Here is a 21035-nt window from a genome sequence, read left to right as displayed (position 1 = left end):
CACCTTGGTGACTCTACATGCCAAATAAATAATTATTCTTCAAAATGGGGTAGGAAGGATAGTATATGATGAACAAAAATAGTTTAGGAAGAATTATTTTAAAACAAGCTCATATACGCTGAGCTTGATGTGTTGAAATAGCAGATGGTGATAATAGTTAAGATAGAGATGTGGCACAGATGTAAAACGAGAGGAAAAAAGCAAATCCTGGAGTCATAAACATATGCTAATGATTTCCACCCATTAAATAAAAGGAATAAAAGGAAATCTCACTCCATGAGCCAATCAGGCAAATAGCCTTTTTGAAGGCTGATCACTCACCACAGAAAAACAAATTACCTACAATTAGAAATAGTCTAATAAAGGGGGCAGGGAAGAGGTCCAAAGCAGTCAAAGACAGCAAAATAGAGCAATGAAGAGAAAGAATAAACATCACTTTAAGAATTACTTTTGAATGTGGTTGCTTAAAAAAAGGACAAAAAGGGTCAAAGAGAACTGAAGAACAGTTAAGAATTTAGTAGTTAATTTCCAAATTTTGAAAAGCCCGCTAAAAGAACTTTGGGCATAAAAGGTTAATTGTCTTGAAGGACAATAAATGTGGGGTTACACTTTGGTTATTTCTACATGTAGCAAAAATAAAAAAATCTTTAACATAGAATTAGGATGTGAGTGAGGCTAAACTGTTAGCCCATCCAACTCAATGGTCTGTCTCTGACAGTGGCATCGGGGATATTTGGATAGTCGTCCCCTGATAATTTCTAAAGATTAGGGAAAGACCCTGAAAATTATCCCAGTTTTCTGTAATAACCTATGGTAATAATAATAGCTAACATTTATAGAATACTTTAATGTTTGCAAAGTGCTGCACATATATTATCTAACCCTATGAAGTCATCATTATCATTATCCCCAATTTACAGACGAAGAGACTGTGTTTGAAAGAGATTACATGACTTGCCCCTGTCACCTACTAATCTTCCTGATTCCAAATCCAGTACTCTGTCCACAATCTAATTTAACTGCCTCTACAATGTGACTGTCATCCAAGATCTCCAGATACTTCTAATAAGAGAAACTGGGTTCAGTTCCTAGTTCTGCTATCTACTGCATGTGAGCCCTAGAGTAAGTCACTTTACCTCTATTGGCCTTGATTTCCACATGTGTAAATACAAGGGTTGGAGTGGATGATTTCCAAGGTCTCTTACAACTCTGAATCTACAATCCTTAATTTAGCTCAAGACAGAGCTCTGTTGTATCAGTGTCAAAGAGGCCCACTGCCTTGAGTTTCTGGAATTTCAGGCATATTAGCATTTGCCTCTCAGGGGAAAAAAAGCAAACACTGCTTTTAAGTTCAGAAAAAGAAAATTAAAAGCAGTAAGCAGCCATACCTGGATTAGTAATGAATGACAGCAATACAGTCTGTAACTATTTAGTCTCATCTGAGCCGGAAGGAATCTCAGTGAAGGAATTTTTTGGCTGGGTCTCTGCCATTTAAAAATTAAACATTGACCCACCAACAGTGGGATGTATCTATGTGGATCCATGGTAAAGTAGAGGCTTCTGTGGCCAAACATTTATGAGATTCAATAAAGGTAGGCAAATAGGAATAAAGTTTTCGTTCACTAGAACAGTATAAAAAATAAAAGACAGTTAACTGAGCTAAAAATACTTTCACCCTAAAGTTAAGATACATTTTTTAACAAAAGATCCCTTTCCCTCAGTATCCACTTTTTCAAAATGTTAAATTTTCTGTTAGTTTAGGTTTCCTGTTGTAAGTAGGTACATTCCTGTTTGAAATTAGAAAATGATCAACTTGCTTCAGTCACATATGTGGAGAAAAATTCCATTCTTATGAGATGGGAAATGTTCATTCTAGTCACTAGTGTTATATAGCTTTCACACACTATTATTAGGGAATAGTATTCTCGTTCTATCACTCAAAATCTATCAAAAATATTCTTCAAAAGTGAGGTAAATGCTGCTTTTAAAAAGGATACATTTTACATTCCAGAAATGTTAGCCATCTCTTTGAATTTTGTTACATTAAGGCATCTAAGTACTATGAAAATCAGAAAACCCTTTACATTATCAGATTTAGAGTACTGCACTTAAAAAGTACTTTGATTCTGATTATTCTGATTATTTCATAGTCATTATTTCAAGATATTTCAAAGAATAAGACGCATTACTGGATAAAATAAATGCCTTTCTAAATCAAGTTCAGCTTGATCTTCATTGGGCATTGAAGTATACCATATCCCTTTTCCAATGCCTGCTTTAGGTCACTTAAAAAACACTGCAGTATATTTTCCTATTGAAACAGAGGTCTATGAATATAACTTAAGCATTAATGAGTTACATAGGTAAAACCAGGAACTGGGGTGGGGGGGAGTATATGAGTATTACTGCAATCTCTGCAAATCCCCATATGATGGCAAACTATTTACATATGTATGCATAATATATGTATACATGTGTATAACATGTACACACATGTATCTATACCCATAAACACACACATGTATGCATATACACACAAAGTATATTAAAAATACTAACCCAGAGTTAAAAGACAAAAAGCTAGTAAGTCCTCCATAAATTATGCAAAGAGGAGCATTTGGGCCAATCTCTACTAATGTACAACCCAAAGCCCATTGTCATTCCAGACTTCCCAGTGTTGTCTCAAAATCACCGCTATTTTCCCCAACTATCCCAATAGCAGAGGATCCTATGAACAGTGGTACATGCTGAACCCACTTTTTCCCTTGTGGTAACCTAACTAAATAACTGATGGGTTAATAATGGCAGCAGTAAATGAATGTTTTATCAATTCACTGCTGATTTATTCATGCAATTTTAAAAAACAACTGGAGAAGCTCGTGTGATTAATGGATTAAGAACATAACTACAAGCTAAAGAGCAAGATAATATCCAGTTTAATTCTATTAAAGTAAGCAGGAATCAACATACTAGCATTCATATCTCAGTCAGTGGAAATGGTATTTATGGAAATCACTAAATTGCTGGGAAACAGGTGATGGCTCAAAATCATCCTCAAGTACTGATGAATGTCTCAACTATAAGGAAAAAGATGTTACTTGCAGAGAATCAGAATATGACTAAGACTTTTACAGGCAGCCTGAGACCAGGAACAGGTCAATAGCAGATAGATAAAGAAAGAACAACATAGCAAGGAAACAAAAACTTCAGAAGAGGCTACAGAACACAGGATAAAAGAGAAAATAGGACAATATTCAAAGGAACCCATGAGCAAAACCTATTTGATCCTTGTGCACAAAAGGATCCAATGAAATGAGGTTCTTTGAAAAGTCTACCAATTTTTTTTAAAAGTAACAGTGTTTGAGGGGTGACATTGAAGATAATGATGGTATCAGAAACATGCAAAACCCCTATGACTATATTTAGAAATAAATGGTAATTTTAACAAAATTTCCCGCTGTGCTATAACTCAGCTACATGAACATGTAGAAGATAAGATCAATCTATGTCTTTCACTATTTCCAAATAGGAATTATACTTTTGAATCACCTTAATCTCATTTCCATGATCATTAATGAACTCTCTAAGTACCCAATTAAAATATCACATTTTTCCCTATTTCCCTCCTGTCCAAATAAGAATATATAATACAGAGGATGGAGGAGGGGCCAAGGAAAAGTGGCTACAAGAAGCCTCAGTGAGGGTGGCCAAGAGTATCATCATTACTATTCCTTTAAAGAAGTTTTTTTTTCCTAAATCTTTACTATTTCTCCCAAGCAGCTGAATAGACATCTCCATTTTTCTCCTTCACACTCAGATTCTCCCAGAAGTATTAAAGTACAGTTATCCCTTCCACATCGTGGGGGTTAGGGGCATGGTACCCTGCCATGATCTGGAAAATACACACAAAAATTTTTGACCTTCCCTTCATGCCAGAGAAGTCTAAATTATTATGGTATTAAAAGGCAAAATATGTTGATATTATACCATACATATATTTTACGCATCATCTGTTGGCCTTCACGTGTTGTCTAGGGCCTCTGAAAACTCCCAAAAAATTCCCATTTAATTTCCTATGCCAACCCACTATATATCTAAACTACAATGGGAAAAGTCATGATGTGGAAGGGATAACTGTATTTATAAACCTCACTAAATGAATTTATGGCTCAGAAGGCCCACAGTGGGATGGTGTAGAATGGGTCTCTCATCAAGAGATTTGACTAACAAGTGTTAAAAATTCAACAAGTATTTCTTGAATGGTCACCATGTGTCAGACACCATGCTGGGTGCCAAAGAGAATACTAAGATAAACAAGATACAAGAACATGGTCAGTTTACAATATAGCAGAAAATATAGCATAAATAAAATACAAAACAAAGTTCTATAAGAAGTTCTAAAGAAAGAAAGATTACTTTTGGTTAAGAGAATCAAGGAAGGATTCATGAAGATGGTATATGAACCAAAAAGTTGAGAATTTCAGTCAATCAACCAAAAAGACAACAGGCAGGCAAAACACACACACACACACGCACGCACGCATGCACTCAAGCACCCATGCACAAAAACTATATGGAAAATCAATACAATTTCGAGGGGAATCCAGAAAGCAGGGAGAAAGGGCATTTCAGCCAGAGGAATGAGGTAGAAGGCCAAGAGCACAAGAAAAGGTGAGAAAGCACAGGACGTGAACAGGCAAAAGCAGGTTTGACTAAAGCGTAGGGTGTGTGGATTATATGAGGCAAGGGTGGGAAAGGTAGTCGGTTTATGGGGAACTATGAATGCTAAGCTTAGGGAACTGGACTTGATACAGTAGGCAGCAAGGAACCAGTAAAAGCTTGAGAACAGGGGAAGGATGTGATCAGAGATGTACATTAGGAAAACTACTCCAGCAATGATGTATATAGGACAGATCAGGGCAAAGACAAACTGGGTGCAGGGAGACCATTTACAAACTCCCTAGTATCCTACATATCTACCACACCGGTCCAAATGTAAGCTGCTCCAAATACTTAAAAATATTTCATACATACATGTACATATATACATACATGTGTGCACACATACACTTATTATAAAATGGGAGACTTTAGAACAGATAGAAATGGTCCCAGCAAGCGGAACTCACAAGTGAGGTCCTGAGACCTGCAGTGGTTGAAGTATAGAAGGAACAATACTAGTATATTATTTACATTCCAGCTTAAGGAAAAAAAAAGCCAGTAAGGTCAGACTACAAAATCTATACTAGGGGCCCACCTTTTATTGGATGGAAGAGGCTAGATGTTAGCTTTTTTTCTTCTTCAAATCCATTCATAAGTTATACTCGATGCAAGTAATCATTCTCCACCAATGAGGTGAAGCCCAAGTTATATCAGGTTTCAGACAGGTCAGATTTAGGGCTAGGGAGGTGGGAAGAGGGAACCATGCTACAGCAGAGCAATGTGGTACTTCCAAAAGGAAAAGTATTTTCAGCAAACAAAAGAAGGCCATCTTGAGGACTTTTGATAATGCCTAGCGCCTGATGACTCTTGATAAGATGGAAAACAAGACCTGGCACCAACTTATCCCAATTCTGAATATCACTACATAAAACAAATTGAAAATCTCTTCTAAAAAACAAAATATAAATAGTGGTGTGTATGTGGGTGTGTATATAGCACTATTATAAATGCTGTAGGATAACCTAGTAGTGAATAACATCGGCAGCATTTTTTAATTAGTCTAGTCTGACTTCTTGCCCAAAAGATTAAGGTACCTTCAATATGAGTATATATTTGAAGTCAAAGTTAGATCAATGAATTTAAAGAATTCCCATTTCCAAAGGAATTCCTCTTTTCCTGGGTTTTCTAATATGACAGCATAAAAGAATGGGCCATATCTTAATATCTTCTTTTTTTCTTTAAGTTCTCAATTTAGAGTTTGTCATGTTGATTCATGTGAGTGAACGAGTTACAGAGCAACTTTGGATCTTTGGCCAACTAGGGTAAAATAGCCTTACTCCCTAGGGATGGAAGAGAATGGAACAAATAGTAAGTATGTATTGTATGGGTAGAGAGAAAACAAAGGAGGAGGAGAAATCTACTCCCTGTCATTTACCTGAGACACAACTATGGTGATGAATAAATTCTGTGAAACAAAAGTCAGACCACATGATCTGACAAAGGAAAGCACATTTTTTCCTCTTGAAATTAAAATGTCTTGGAAAAGTTAGAACATTATCACTGAACAAATAACCCTTTTTTTTTCTGACATCCTGGAATTCATCCCTGTGCCTTTTATAGTATCTCTACCCTGCAAAAGTTTATGATATTGAAGACACTGTAATACATTCTATTTACACTATTATACTCTAACCCACCTCTTTGTTTTTCAGTTCCTACCCTAAGACTCCTGATATAGTTATGACACTCTTTGCAAATTACTAAAGATTTTTCCTTGCAGGTTTGTTATGATGATGAAGTTACTTTATAGAAGAAGACAAAATAATAAAATGTATTTGAAAGAATGAAAAGTACAGGTTCTCAAAGAAAATGGTGCATAAAGAAAAAACTTAAGGGAGTGTATATTACCAGATCTCAAATTAAAGTAGTAATGATTAAAACTATTTGGTACTGTGTTTAAAAAAATAGAAAAGACCAGTAGAACAAACCAGGTAAAGCAATACCAAGAAGCAATTAAACACAGTAACCTAGAGTTCCACAAACACAAGAATAGATATGACTAGGTAACTTCCTATTAACCAAGAACTGCTAAGAAAAAATGGAAAGCAATTTGGTAGAAAATCAGACCAGTATCATACACTGTATGTCACAATTAGCTCCAAATGGAATAATCTAAACATAAATGGTTAAGTCATAAAAATATTAGAACGGAAGAAGATACCTTTCCAAACACTGATAGGGTGAAAATTGATAATCAACCAACGGATAGAAGACAAATGACAAAATAGACAATTTGGTTATTTAAAATGAAAAGACTTTCATACTAACAAAATCAACACAGCTGGGATAAGAAGAGAAGCTATTGAACAGAGTGAAAATCTTTGCATTAAATATATCTGGCAAAAGTCTGATATCTAAGATGTCCAAGAAAATTATAAAAACACATAAAATTAGGAATCATCCTCAAATAGATAAATAGTCAAAGAATTTGAATAGTTTTCAAAAAAATAAAAGCAAGCAATCAACAATGATATAAGATACTACCAAATCACTACTAGGAGAAGTCAAAATTGAAATAGCTCTGAGGTATCACTTCATGCCAAGCACATTGGCAAAGATTGCCAAGAAATAGAATTAGTGAATTTGGAGAGAGAGGGGCATACAAATGAAAATGGATTGGTCCAACTATTCTACAAAATCACTTCAAAATAAAGAAGAAAAGTCATTAAATTTTGACCCTATAATCCCACTATAGTTCATGTGAGAAGATACTTAAGGCAAAGACCATCCAGCAGGCCATTGCAATACTCTAGGCTAAGGTCACAACAGCCTGGACCAGAGTGGTTCCAGTGTCAGAGGGAAAAGGGGGATAGATTCAAGAGATGTTATAAAGGTAAACTCATCAAGATTTGACAACTGATTAGATGAGGGAGGAGATGTAAAGAAAAGTTCACTAAAATGTACATGGAATCCTGATAATGACTTAAGGGAAGAAGGTAAAAAATATGCTAAAATTAACTGAAATGTAAATAACTATACTTAATGCAAATTTAGTGGTTTATATTTCTGTTCAATATTAATATTTCATTAAAAAAAATTTAAGGTGGTGGAACTCAGGTTAAATACAATGCCCAATCTTTGTCCTAGAAAACATGATGAAACATACTACCTTCTTCTAAGTGTAAAGATGGAGATGTAAAAGGTTCATATGATGTCAGAGGTGCTACATTAATCAATTTTATTTACTTTCCTTTTTCTTACATGAGGTGGGGAATTAATACTGGAGGTGGGGGGGGTATCTAACAGTACAGGCATACCTCAGAGATATTGTGGGTTCAATTCCAGAACACCACAATAAAGCAAGTATCACAATAAAGTGAGTCACAAATAAAAGTTTTGTTTACACTATACTGTAGTCTATAATGTCTAAAAAAAAAAGTATTTATCTCAACTAAAAAAAAAATACTTTATTGCTAAAAAAAAAAAAATATTGTCACCTGACCTTTCAGTGATTCATAATCTTTTTTGCTAGGGGAGGGTCTTGCCTCAGTGTTGACAGCTGCTGACTGATCAGGATGGTGGTTGCTGAAGGTTGGTGCGGCTATGGCAGTTTCTTAAAATGAGAATGAAGTTTGTCGCCTCAATGACTCTTCCTTTCACCAAAGATTTCTCTATAGCATGCAATGCTGTTTAATAGCATTTACTGACAATTTCAAACTTTCAAAATTGAAGTTAATCCTCTCAAACCCTGCTGCTGCTTTGTCAACTACTTTTATGTGATATTTTTCAATATTATTGTATCTCAGGGAATAGGCAGACCCAAAGAGAGGGAGAGAGGTGAGGGGAATGGCTGGTCAGTGGAGCAGTCAGAACACTCAACATTTATCAATTATGTTGTCCATCTTATATGGGCACGGTTCATGGCACCCCAAAGCAATTACAATAGTAACATTAAAGATCACTTGTCACAGATCATGATAACAAATACAATAACAAAAAAGTTTTAAATATTGTGAGAATTACCAAAATACAATACAGAAGCACAGTGTGAGCACATGCTGTTGGAAAAATGGCACTAACAGACTTGCATGATGCAAGGTGGCCACAAACCTTTGAGCTGTAAAAAAAAAAAAAAAAACACAACAAAAAAACAAAAACCACAATATCCACAATATCTGTAGAGTAATAAAGCGAACCACAATAAAATGAGGTTTGCCTTACAAAAGGTGCTGAAAGAGCTTTTGAAAATAAACACAATGAAATTCATCTATTTAGTTGCTGAAGTATTTCGTACGTATCTAAATATCAAATGTATACACAGAAATATAACATATAAGTCAACTGACATTGGCTCTGAACACACATCTAGGCATTTTCAGTTAGATAGTTTCCAGTCATGGTCCACATTTGTCGCATTGGTTGCCAGCTGTTTCACTTCAGTTATTTTTAACAATAGAGTTTTGTTTAAGCTGCCTTTTCTAACCGTGGATAAATTTTTTTTAGTTACATTGATCTTGAAAGGTTTATGGTATACAGATTTGGTCTATTGCATCCCAGCATGGTTTTGATTTAAGAAGTCTTTTTTTCAGTGTCCTGTGTTCATAAGTAACTGCATCCTTCTCAGATTTCCAGTAATTGGGATTTTTCACATGGTTGTCAAGGAGGAAAGTGTAGTGGAATGTCTGCTTCAAAGCCATGCACTCTTGACATGGAGTTGCTCTATGATTGAATGGCTGAAATCTTCATATCACAGGTGTGAAGCATATAAAAAACAGATGCTTGGTTAGTTTTCAAATGTATTAATTTGTGTTTCTAAAAATTCAAATCGATTACCAGTATTAAGTCATAGAAACTGAGGACTTTTGTACATAAATAAAAAGATAAGAGAATACAGAACTAAAATGATGTTTGAGCTGTTAATATGAATTAGACATCATACTGTCTACACAGTTAAACATATATCATGTAAGAGAAGTTATATAACATATCCTTAAAGAAAGGAATACTATGAGGAAGGGGCATAAGGGCAGCTAGATGGCTCAGCAGATAGAATACTGGCCTAGAATCAGGAAGATTCCTTCCTAAGTTCAAATCCAGCCTCAGAAGCTTATCTAGCTGTGTGAATGAACTGGAGAAGGAAATGGAGATCCACTCGAGTATTTTGCTGAGAAAACCCCAAATGGGATCACAAAGAGTTGGACACAACTGAAATGACTGAACAACAACAACATTAGGAAGAGGGATCAGACTTCTTTGGTTCCAGAGGACAGAACTAGGAGCAAAAAATAGAAATTACAAAGAAACCTGTGTAGGTTTAATATCAATAAAAACATCTGAACAATTGAAGCTCTACAAAAATAGAATGGGCTGTCTCAACAAGATGGTAGGTTTCCCTCATTGGAAGTCTTAAAGCAGGGCCTAGATGAGCACTTGCCATTTGGTCATAGTAAGGATTCCTTTCAGATATCAGTTGGACTAGATGACAATTTCCTGCTCAAATACTGTGATTCTTTGAAATACTGGGGGCATCATGTTTTTGTTGATAGTTATTAGGTCTAAATATTTCATTTAAATGTGAAAAAGATGCCATATCAGTAGGACTTATACTTAGAGCAATTTTCTTGCATAGTGATAAGGAGATTGCTCTGCCTCATCCAAACCTTGGCGAACAACAGCAAATCCTGGTTTAGTGGAAGAAGCAGAAGACATGGGTTCTGATCCTAATTCAACTACTAACTAGCAAAGCGACTCTGGGTAAGTCCCCTAATTATGGTGGTCAACTGTTCTAAATTGCTAATCCAGCCTTGCATGCATAGATGAAAACTAACTAGAATCACCTTAGACAAACCACAGGCCCACTGACAGCACTACGCAATCCTAGTTCTTCAAAATAGATTTGCTAGAGAGGAACTAACACCCCGGCACAACTACCATGGTCTTTTCCTCTCAAGAAAATGCCTTTCTTTAGAGTAGGAAAATGGAGTATGAACAAGAAGTATGGCAACCACATAGCCATGACTTTCCAAGATAGTCCATATGTCAAGAAAATAAAGGATGCTTTTAAAAATACTACAATGTGGTTTATTAGGACATGGCGCTAAACTTTCAGGTAACTATTACAAGCAGGAATATGGTGGAGCCAGCTAGTACTAGCTCCCAATTGTTAAATTTTCGTTGTCAGCATTTATACCTCAGAAATAAAAGTTTTGTTTACATTATACTGTAGTCTACTATGTCTAAAAAAAGTACATATCTTAACTAAAAAATATATTTTATTGCTAAAAGAAAATACTATCATCTGACCTTTCAGTGATTCATAATCTTTTTTGCTAGGGGAGGGTCTTGCCTCAATGTTGACAGCTGCTGACTGATCAGGATGATGGTTGCTGAAGGTTGATGTGGCTATGACCCATTAAAACAAGGACTAAAAGTCTTCATGTGGGCATGACATGCTTCTTATCTGTTCTAAGAATAAAGACAACGTCATAGAATCAAAGAATCTCACAGTAGGAGAGGACCTCTGTGGCCACATAGTTCAACCTATGCACAAAAAGGAATTCCTCCAACACACTTCATAAGTGATCATCCAATCTTTGTTTGGAGACTTCTAATGAGGGGGATTACTACCTTATTACACTTTTGCTGCATAACTCTAATTCAGAGTTTTTTCCCGACATCAATGCAAATATGCCTCTTTGCATATTCTACCCTGTGCTTTTTGGAGATTAAAAAGAACAAATCTGACACTTCCACAGAAAAGTCTTTCAAATACATAAAGAGAGCTATCATATTCTTTCTTAGCCCTTTTGCAGGATAAGCACCCCCAGGTCCTACAACTAACCTTCAGGTGGCATGGACTCAAGGCTCTTTACCATTCTGATTGTCATCCTTTGGAAACTCTCTAATGCTTATCTACTGTAACAGAGCATTCAAGGAAAAAGACAAAGTTATATTGATGAAACTCTTCTGTTATATCCCTAAAGATAAACTCAGCTTTTGCTTTAAAGATGAACCAAAAAAATGACTTGAATTTTACATGTATATCTATAATATTACATGCATTTTAAGCAGATCACCTAGATTGCAATAAAAATAACTGCAGTTTATGCATCAATATCTGTTGCAAAGAAAAAAGGTAGAGAAATTCAATAAGAACTAAATTTATCCAAATGAACTCAGCATATGCTTTAATATTTAATATTTGGAGATTTTGATACAGAAGTGGGCATTGGAAGGGAATCAAAAATACATTGGGAGCATCACTCAAAAGAAAAGAGTTGCCAAAGTCTTATATATTATTCAGAATCCTCAAGCCCACATACTATTAATATTTTCTTCAAGAAGGGCATTGGGAGATTTTAGATATGGTGAGCACAATTTCAAAATGAAATTGATTATATATTAACCGGCAGAAAATTACTAGAGACAGATGTGGGAGTCACTTTCCTTTTTTTTTTTATTTATTTTTAATTTATAGAATAAAACAAGCATTTCTATAACATAGTATAATTTAAAAAAATATGATTGCACATGAAACTGCATATCTATTATGTACAACTTGCTATTCCTTTTAAATTTATAATAAAATTATCATGTAAACTTTTTCTTTTTTTTCTCTTTTTCTTCCCTCCTCTCCCACCATAGAGATAGCTCCCATTAGATACAAATAGGCATATATATGTAAAGCTATTCTATACATACTTCTGTTTCTCAGTTCTTTCTCTGAGTCACTTTCCAAAAGACTAGTCTGTGTATAATCAGACCCCTTCCCCCATTTATCAAAAAAGCTCAAAATCAACATCAAATAGAAGAATAAAAATAGAAGACATGGCATTCACATTATTTAAACAAGTTGGCACTAAAAAAAAGGGGGGGGGAAATAGATACACGAGGACAGACTAAAGTATTAAAGTATTTTAAAATAACAAGCCTTTATTCTCTCTCCCTCCAGTCCCTCCCATTTAAACAATAACTTCCATTCCCCCCCCCAAAAAAACCTTACAATAAATATGGATAGTCACGTGAAGAATATTCCCCCACTGTCTAAGTCCAAAAATGCAAACCTTATTCTATATTTTGAGTCTATCACCTATCTGTCACGAAATGGGCAACATGCTTACTTTGTTCCTTTGGAATTGTGGTTTATCTTTGAATTGAATAGAGTTCTAAAATCTTTCAAAATTGTTTTTCTTCATAATATTGTTGTTGAATAAATTGCTTTCCTGATTCTGCTCACTTTATTTGGCATAAGTTCATGCAGTTCTTCTCAGGTTTCTGGGAAACTGTCCATTTCATTATTTTTATAGTATAATAATATTCTATTAAAATCATATATCATGATTTGTTTAGCCATTCTCAAATAAGCAGGTATTCTTTTTAGTTTCCAGTGTTTCACTACCATGAAAATAATTGATTTAATTATTTTATACATATGGGTCCTTTTCTTCTTTCTTTAATCTCTTTGGAGTATAGTCCTAGAAATGGTATAGGGGGTCAAAGGGTACACACAGTTCAATTGCTTTTAGAACATAATTCGAAATTCCTTTTTCGAATGACTATACTAATTCAAAACTCTACCAACAATGAACTAATAATAATAACAATTATTATTATTATAATAGCTTTTGTGTAGCAGCTACTACATCTGGCACTGTGAGAATGTACTTTATAAATATTATTTCACTAGATCCTTGTGATCTAGTGAACTACTAGTGATATAGTGAACAACTCTGCAAGGTAATTCCTATTATTTCACAGGTGACAATTTCACAGTTGAGGAAACTGAAGCAAATAAAGGTTAAGTGACTTGCTGAGAGTCACACAACTAGTAAACAGAGGTTAAGAGAGTCACACAACTGGTAAGTATCTCAGGCCACATTTGAATCCAGGTCTTCCTGCCTCCAAGCCCAGTGCCACCTGGCTACATCAGTGTTCCTCTTTTTCCACAGTCCCTCCCACATTTGTCATTTCTGTTTTTTATCATCATTGGTGATTTTATGGGTATGAGATAGAACCTGGGCTGCTTTAAGTTGCATTTTTCTAATTATTGGTGACACAGAATTTTTTCATGGTTTCATGGTGGCTAATAATTTGGATTTCTTCCTTTCAGAATTGCCTGTTCTGGAAGATTTGCGTCAGGTCCAGGTTGGTGGTTCTTCAGGAAGGAGGAGTGCTGGTATGGCAGAGCTAGCTATACAGAAATAGCTCTGAAATCAATAGTGCATCCCCTCAAGCTTAGCACAAAGTACTCTTTGCTCTACAAGCAGTCATACCCCGACGAAAAACTCAAGGGTCAAGTAAGTTGGCTGGGAACATGGCCAGGCAGTGAAAACGCACCCAGATTCAGGCTCAGACTTTGGAATCTTTCTTTGGTGACAAAGAAGACCAAAATATACGGCCTGAAGAAGTCAACAAAGTGCAAGAGCCTACGCCAAAAGCCTCCAGGAAAAGCATGAACTGGTCTCAGGCCATGGAAGAGCTCAAAAAGGAGTTGGAAAAGCAAGTTAGAGAAGTACAGGAAAAATTGGGATGAGAAATGAGAAGGATGCAAGAAAACCATGAAAAACAAGTCAATTACTTGCTAAAGGAGACCCAAAAAAATACTGAAAAAAATATTGAAGAAAACAACACTTTAAAAAATAAACTAACTCAAATGGCAAAAGAGTTCCAAAAAGCCAATGAGGAGAAGAATGCCTTGAAAGGCAGAATTAGCCAAATGGAAAAGGAGGTCCAAAAGACCACTGAAGAAAATACTACTTTAAAAATTAGATTGGAGCAAGTGGAAGCTAGTGACTTTATGAGAAATCAGGATATTATGAAACAGAACCAAAGGAATGAAAAAATGAAAGACAATGTGAAATATCTCATTGGAAAAACCACTGACCTGGAAAATAGATCCAAGAGAGATAATTTAAAAATTATTGGACTACCTGAAAGCCATGATCAAAAAAAGAGCCTAGATATCATCTTTCAAGAAATTATCAAGGAGAATTATCCTGATATTCTAGAACCAGAGGGTAAAATAGAAATTGAAAGAATCCACAGATCGCCTCCTCAAATAGATCCCAAAAAGAAAACTCCTAGGAACATTGTCACCAGACAATGTCACAATTCCAGAGCTCCCAGGTCAAGGAGAAAATACTACAAGCAGCCAGAAAGAAACAATTTGAATATTGTGGAAAAACAATCAGGATAACACAGGATCTGGCAGCTTCCACATTAAGGGACCAAAGGGCTTGGAATATGATATTCCAGAGGTCAATGGAGCTAGGATTAAAACCAAGAATAACCTACCCAGCAAAATTGAGTATCATACTCCAAGGCAAAATATAGACTTTCAATAAAATAGAGGACTTTCAAGTTTTCTCAGTGAAAAGACCAGAGCTGAATAGAAAATTTGACTTTCAAACACAAGAATCAAGAGAAGCATGAAAAGGTAAACAAGAAAGAGAAATCATAAGGGACTTACTAAAGCTGAACTGTTTTGTTTACATTCCTACATGGAAAGATGATGTGTATGATTCATGAGACCTCAATATCATAGTAGCTGAAAGGAATATGCATATATATATGTGTGTGTGTGTGTGTGTGTGTGTGTATGTATACATATATATACATATGTGTGTGTCTATGTATGTACATATGTAGGTGTATACACACACACACACACACACACAAAGGGCACAGGGTGAGTTGAATATGAAGGGATGATATCTAAAAAAATAAAATCAATTTAAGGGATAAGAGAGGAATATATTGAGAGAGGGAGAAAGGGAGAGATAGAATGGGGCAAATTATCTCACATAAAAGTGGCAAGAAAAAGTGGTTCTGTAGGAAGGGAAGAGGGGGAATGAGTAAATCTTGCTCTTATTGGATTTGACCTGAGGAGGGAATACCATACACACTCAATTGGGTATCTTACCCCACAGGAAAGAAGGAGGAAGAAGATAAAAAAGGGGGGATGATAGAAGGGAGGGCAGACAGGGGGAGGAGGTAATCAAAAACAAATACTTTCGAAAAGGGACAGGGTTAAGGGAGAAAATTCAATAAAGGGGGAGAGGTTAGGAAGGAGCAAAACATAGTTAATCTTTCACAACATGAGTATTGTGGAAGGGTTTTACATAATGATACACATGTGGCCTATGTTGAATTGCTTGCCTTCTTAGGGAGGGTGGGTGGGGAGGGAAGAGGGGAGAGAATTTGGAACTCAAAGTTTTAAAAACAGACATTCAAAAACAACAACAACAAAAAAAAGTTTTTGCATGCAACTAGGAAATAAGATACACAGGCAATGGGGCATAGAAATTCATCTTGCCCTACAAGAGAAGAAGGGAAAAGGGGATGGGAGGGGAGTGGGGTGACAGGTGGGAGGGATGACTGGGGAATGGGGCAACCAGAATATATGCCATCTTGGAGTGGGGGGAGGGTAGAAATGGGGAAAAAATTTGTAATTCAAACTTTTGTGAAAATCAATGCTGAAAACTAAATATATTAAATAAATTTTTAAAAAAAGAAAAAAAAGAAAATAAGTTTCACAAAGGAAAAAAAATTTAAAAAATATGCATGATTAGGAAAAAAAAAGAATTGCCTGTTCCTTTTCTTTGACTTCTACCACTTTTTAAGAAATTTACAGATATAAGCTAGTTGACAGCTTAGCACAGTGCCTGGCACATTATAGAAACCTAGCAAATGTTTATTGACTTGTTGACACAACCAAGAGACCAAAACAACCTAAAAATCATTTTAGCCAGGAAACATTTAACTTCCTCACCAAGTTTAGAAAAACATGAGCCAAGAGCAACAGACTTAAAATGTAAACTCATTCGTAAAATCTTACAGAGGAAAAATGGTAGATGATTATGATCAGTAGTTGTCTCAAAAAATACCAAGAAAGTTAAAGAAAAATAAGTTTACAAAAAGCTTGGCAAGAAACTATAATTCAGGTCATCTCAAGAGCATTCAAGAATGAGGCAAAAAGGAAGAAAATGGACAGATAAAAAATGATATTAGAACAACCACATTTGCATACTAATATATATACATAAGTAGAAATGGCACCACGGAAAACAAAGATGGAAAGGAAAGTTGGATTAGACCAAGTATATAAAGATATAGAGGTGATCATTTCAAGGGATCAATTTTTAAGCTTTATGAAAGAAAGGAGGATGCCAAATACTTGGAAAAAATAAGACATTACTATAAAGAAAAGGCAATAGAGAAAATATGAATAAATACTGACCCATATTACAAAATCTTTTTGAAAATAAGCTACATACATATCAAGAACATATTTGTTAAAAGTACGAAAAGAGAACAGGTATTTTGCAAATATGTTCTGTTGTTGTTGAATTCAGTCATTTCAGACTCTCTGTGACCCCATTTGGGGTTTTCTTGGCAAAGATACTGAAGTGGTTTGTCATTTCTTTCTCCAGCTCATTTTATAAATGAGGAACTGAAGCAAACACGGTTAAATGACTTGCTCAGGGTCATACAACTAGTAAGTGTCTGAGGCTGGATGTGGAGCACAGGAAGATGAGTCTTCCTGGTTCCAAGCCCAATGCTCTATCTACTGCGCCACCTAGCTGCCCCCAAAAATATTCTACACCAGAAGAAATAGCAGGATATAACAGATAGAGAGCTAGCCTTGGAGTCAGAATGAATTAATAAATGAAAAAGAATTTATTATTATGCACTCTGCTAAGCATGGAAATACAAATATAATAGTGAAGATGGTACCTGCTCTCAAGGAACTTAACATTGTAATAAGAAGAAACAACACATAAAGTTGAGTGGTGGTCAAGAAGGAGTGTTTTGGTTCATAAAATAACAGCAACACTGACTAAAGCCATCGGAAAATAAATTGATACACTCTTTCCAATAGTAATGGCATTACTGATTCAATTATAATTCCAGAACTAGAAATCAAGAAGAAGTCCAATAAGGAGACAAGACAGCTGTCAAGAAGATGGCTGAGAATACAGATGAAGCTAGCCTCACCTGATATGGAAAGCCATAAAGGGCACAATTCAATCAGGAAAGTTGGGGGTGGGGGTAGTGTTGTATGGGGGGAAGTCCAAAAGGAAGCTCCTTGAAGGCATGGTCTCTGGTCAGGGCAACAAGAAAGCTAGCAAGGAGATGCCTAAGAAGTAAAAGAGGACCTGGGTCCAAGTCTCACATTTGACCTATACTGGCTGTGTGATCCCAGACAAGTCTTTTAATCTCTCAGTGTTCTTACACAACTCTCCAAAGTTAGTTACAGAAAAGGTAAAGATATTCATTGGTAGGTGAAGTTCTTCACCAGGAATTCTTTATATTCATGAAAGCACTGGTCCGGTCCGAAAAAAAAAAAAAAGACCCTACATCAGACCATGTCTCTATACTCACGCAACTAGTGCGGAAAATATAAGACACCATTGTGCTTATTTGCAGGTTATAAAAGAGCATCTCACAGAATGGAGTAAAATTCTCCCTTAAAGACTTCCCTCCAACAAAATATCATCCGTGCATACAGTCAAAGCATATAAGATCCGTTGAACACTGTAACAAGAAAGACAATTTTGTTTTCTGATTATTAATATCAGGCAAGGCAGAAAATAGAGAGAAGTATGTGCACCAAAGGTGTTTGTCACTGTCACTGAGGATACTCAGTTTGGACCACAAAAGGAGAAGTAATTCCCTATAGACAATGAGTTCTTCTAGTTGCTCTTATGTATGAATGGAACTGTACTGATTGGACCAAGCTCTAGAACACCAAGCTCCAAGTCTCCTAAATGAGATTCATAATCACTCAAGGTTTCAGTCTAACTATCCACATGTGAAGAATGCCTTTTTGTCTAGACCAGAGGTTCTTAACTTGTCCACAGATAGATTTAAGGAGTTCATGAATTTGGATGGGGAAAAAAATGTCATTATTTTCATTAACTAACTGAAATTTATTATTTCCTTTAATTATTTGAAAAATATTATTCTGAGGAGTCCATAGACTTCACCAGACTGTCAGACACATCCATGACACAAAGTTGAGAATCTTTGGACTAGACTCTAGAGGAAGAGAAGAGAGGAGAGAGGAGTCACTAGAGGAAGAAAAGGAAACTTTATCTTTCTACTATCATAGATAGACTATGATGCAGCTGAATGCAAAGCTAATTGGGGTAGTGTACCAGTATCTTGTATAGCAACTACAGATGGACAATATTTGAAGAGAAGGAGCAAGTTGGAATACCTTTGAAGAATTGTACAGTGCTTTTAATGATTTCAAGTTATTCCTGGAAAAAAGATCCATCTTTTTAAAAATCAATATTCTTCTAATGATGCTCATGGTCCCAAAGAAGGCCCCCAATTCATTGAGAAGTCCACCAATAGAGAACTTATGTGAGGATATCAAGAAAACACCTAGAGAAGAAGAGGTTAATAAGATTAGGATTTCAGGAAAAAGATCACAAGTCTGGCAGAAAGGTATGTTACAATAATAGTGATGGAGTATTTCCATTATCCAGAAATCTGCTGGAAATCTTTTGTGAAAAGCACAGCAGTTAATAAATTCTGGATTTGCCTCAATAAAAGTTCCATCCTTTAAAAGGAAAAGGAACACATAAGGGGAAATTCTTTTCTGTATAGGATTCTCACTAACAGGGAAAAACTGGTTGCTGAGAGAAATCATGAGAACTTTGTAAGGAAGTAAACACTCCCTGCTAGAGTTTATAATAGAAAAAGGAAGAAAAGCTAGCATTGTCTGATGTGAAATTTAGATATTAAAACATCAGATTTCAAATGGTTATAGGGAAAGAAAAATAAGATTCCGTGGACTAAAATTCTACAGGGAAAGCTTTAAAAATCAGAGGCTGATGATGCAAAGGGAAATTATTCTGGCAAGGAAAAATAAGATGGAATGCACAAGAAATTCACCAACCAACTTAGATTTAAAAAAAAAAAAGTAGTACAAAAAAGCTAGGTTAAGTAAGAGGAGAAATATAAGAATGTGGAATAGGAGTGCTAAAGTCCTTATTGAGCTGAGACTGGCGAAAAAGTCTGACCACAAATATGATTTGACATGTTTTTAAGCCATATTGAGTCAGAGAAAAGGGTAAAAAAAAAATCCCTGCTCAGAGTGTATGTGCTGATGATAAATGACAACAGAGAGAAGGCAGAAGCAGCTCAAGTCTTAATTAACTTTTGTTTTCTCTACAAAAGAGATCACCTTTGCCCAAGAAATAACAGAATAAAAAGAGCTAAAAGGAGGTTGATGGGCAAAATAAGTAACAAAATTGTAAGAGATCTCCCAGCTGCCCTTGAGGAATTTGAACCAATGAGCCTATATCAACTACATCCCCCAGTATTTAAAGAAGTGGAGGATGTGACTGCTGAATCACTGTCAGTCAATCAACAAGCATTTATTAGGCATCTACATGTCAAACTCTGTGCTAAGTAGGTGAGACAAGAGAGCATCTCAGGCATAGGGGACCCCCAGCTAAGGAAAATGTCTGGAGTCTGGAGATGGAATGTCATACACAAGGGAAAAGGAGGCCAGTGTCACCAGAGCACAGAGTACACGAAGAGGAGTAATGTATAAGAATACTGAGAGAGTAGAAAGGGATTGGGTTATGAAAGGCTTTAAAAGCCAAACAGAGGAATTTATATTGAATCCTGGAGATAATAGGGAGTCACTGGAGTTTACTGAGTAGGGAATCAGACCTAAGCTTTAGGAAAATTAATTTGACAGCTGAATGGAGGGTGGATTAGAGGAAAGAGACTTCAGGTAGGGAGACCAACCAGAAGGTTTTTGCAACAGTCCAGGGATGAGGTGATGACGGTCTGCATTAGGGTGGTGGCAGTGTCAGGGGAGACGAGGGGACATATAAGAGAAATGTTATGAAAGTAGAAATGTAGAAACAGTCCTCCCAAAATGGCAGCCTCCAGTCAGGTACAAGTGTTAGATCTCTACTGGGTGATGGCAAGAGAGAGTGGCAAGTTCACCTCCTACAATTACAGAACGTATGCCATCAGAAGAATAAGAGAAGCCTTCAGAGAAAATAAAAATGTAAAGGATTCTGCACAAATACAAATGCTAAAGCCAAAGAAAACCTAGAAATAATTCAGTGACAGACCCACATTAGTGAAATGTACTCAGCTGACAAGCTTGCTATCGAGAATCAGAAGAAGCCCAGGACCTAATCAAGTTGAGTGGCTCTCTAGCAGCAGCCATGGACCATCAGAAACATTCTAGGCCTAAGGATATCTCCCAGCGTGCTTTCTGTTGCCTCTTACACCACCTTTAAAAAGGCCTTGTTCTCTGCCAGTAGAAGCTGGAAAACCTGAAAAATGTTTCCAGTCTTTTGTTGCCTTAGTGGTAGATGACAATTCCTATGGTTCATGTG

At 36.0% G+C, this 21035-nt stretch overlaps 1 pseudogene; it reads left to right on the top strand.

Moving 5' to 3' along the window:
• The first annotated feature begins 20563 nt into the window (after positions 1-20563).
• On the top strand, positions 20564-20832 carry LOC118848574 (annotated as a pseudogene).
• The last annotated feature ends 203 nt before the right edge of the window (positions 20833-21035 follow it).

Source organism: Trichosurus vulpecula, chromosome 4 (assembly GCF_011100635.1).
Source record: "Trichosurus vulpecula isolate mTriVul1 chromosome 4, mTriVul1.pri, whole genome shotgun sequence".
Taxonomy (NCBI): domain Eukaryota; kingdom Metazoa; phylum Chordata; class Mammalia; order Diprotodontia; family Phalangeridae; genus Trichosurus; species Trichosurus vulpecula.
The sequence above is the reverse complement of the archived record's forward strand: the minus strand, read 5'-3'. Positions and strand labels throughout refer to the sequence as shown.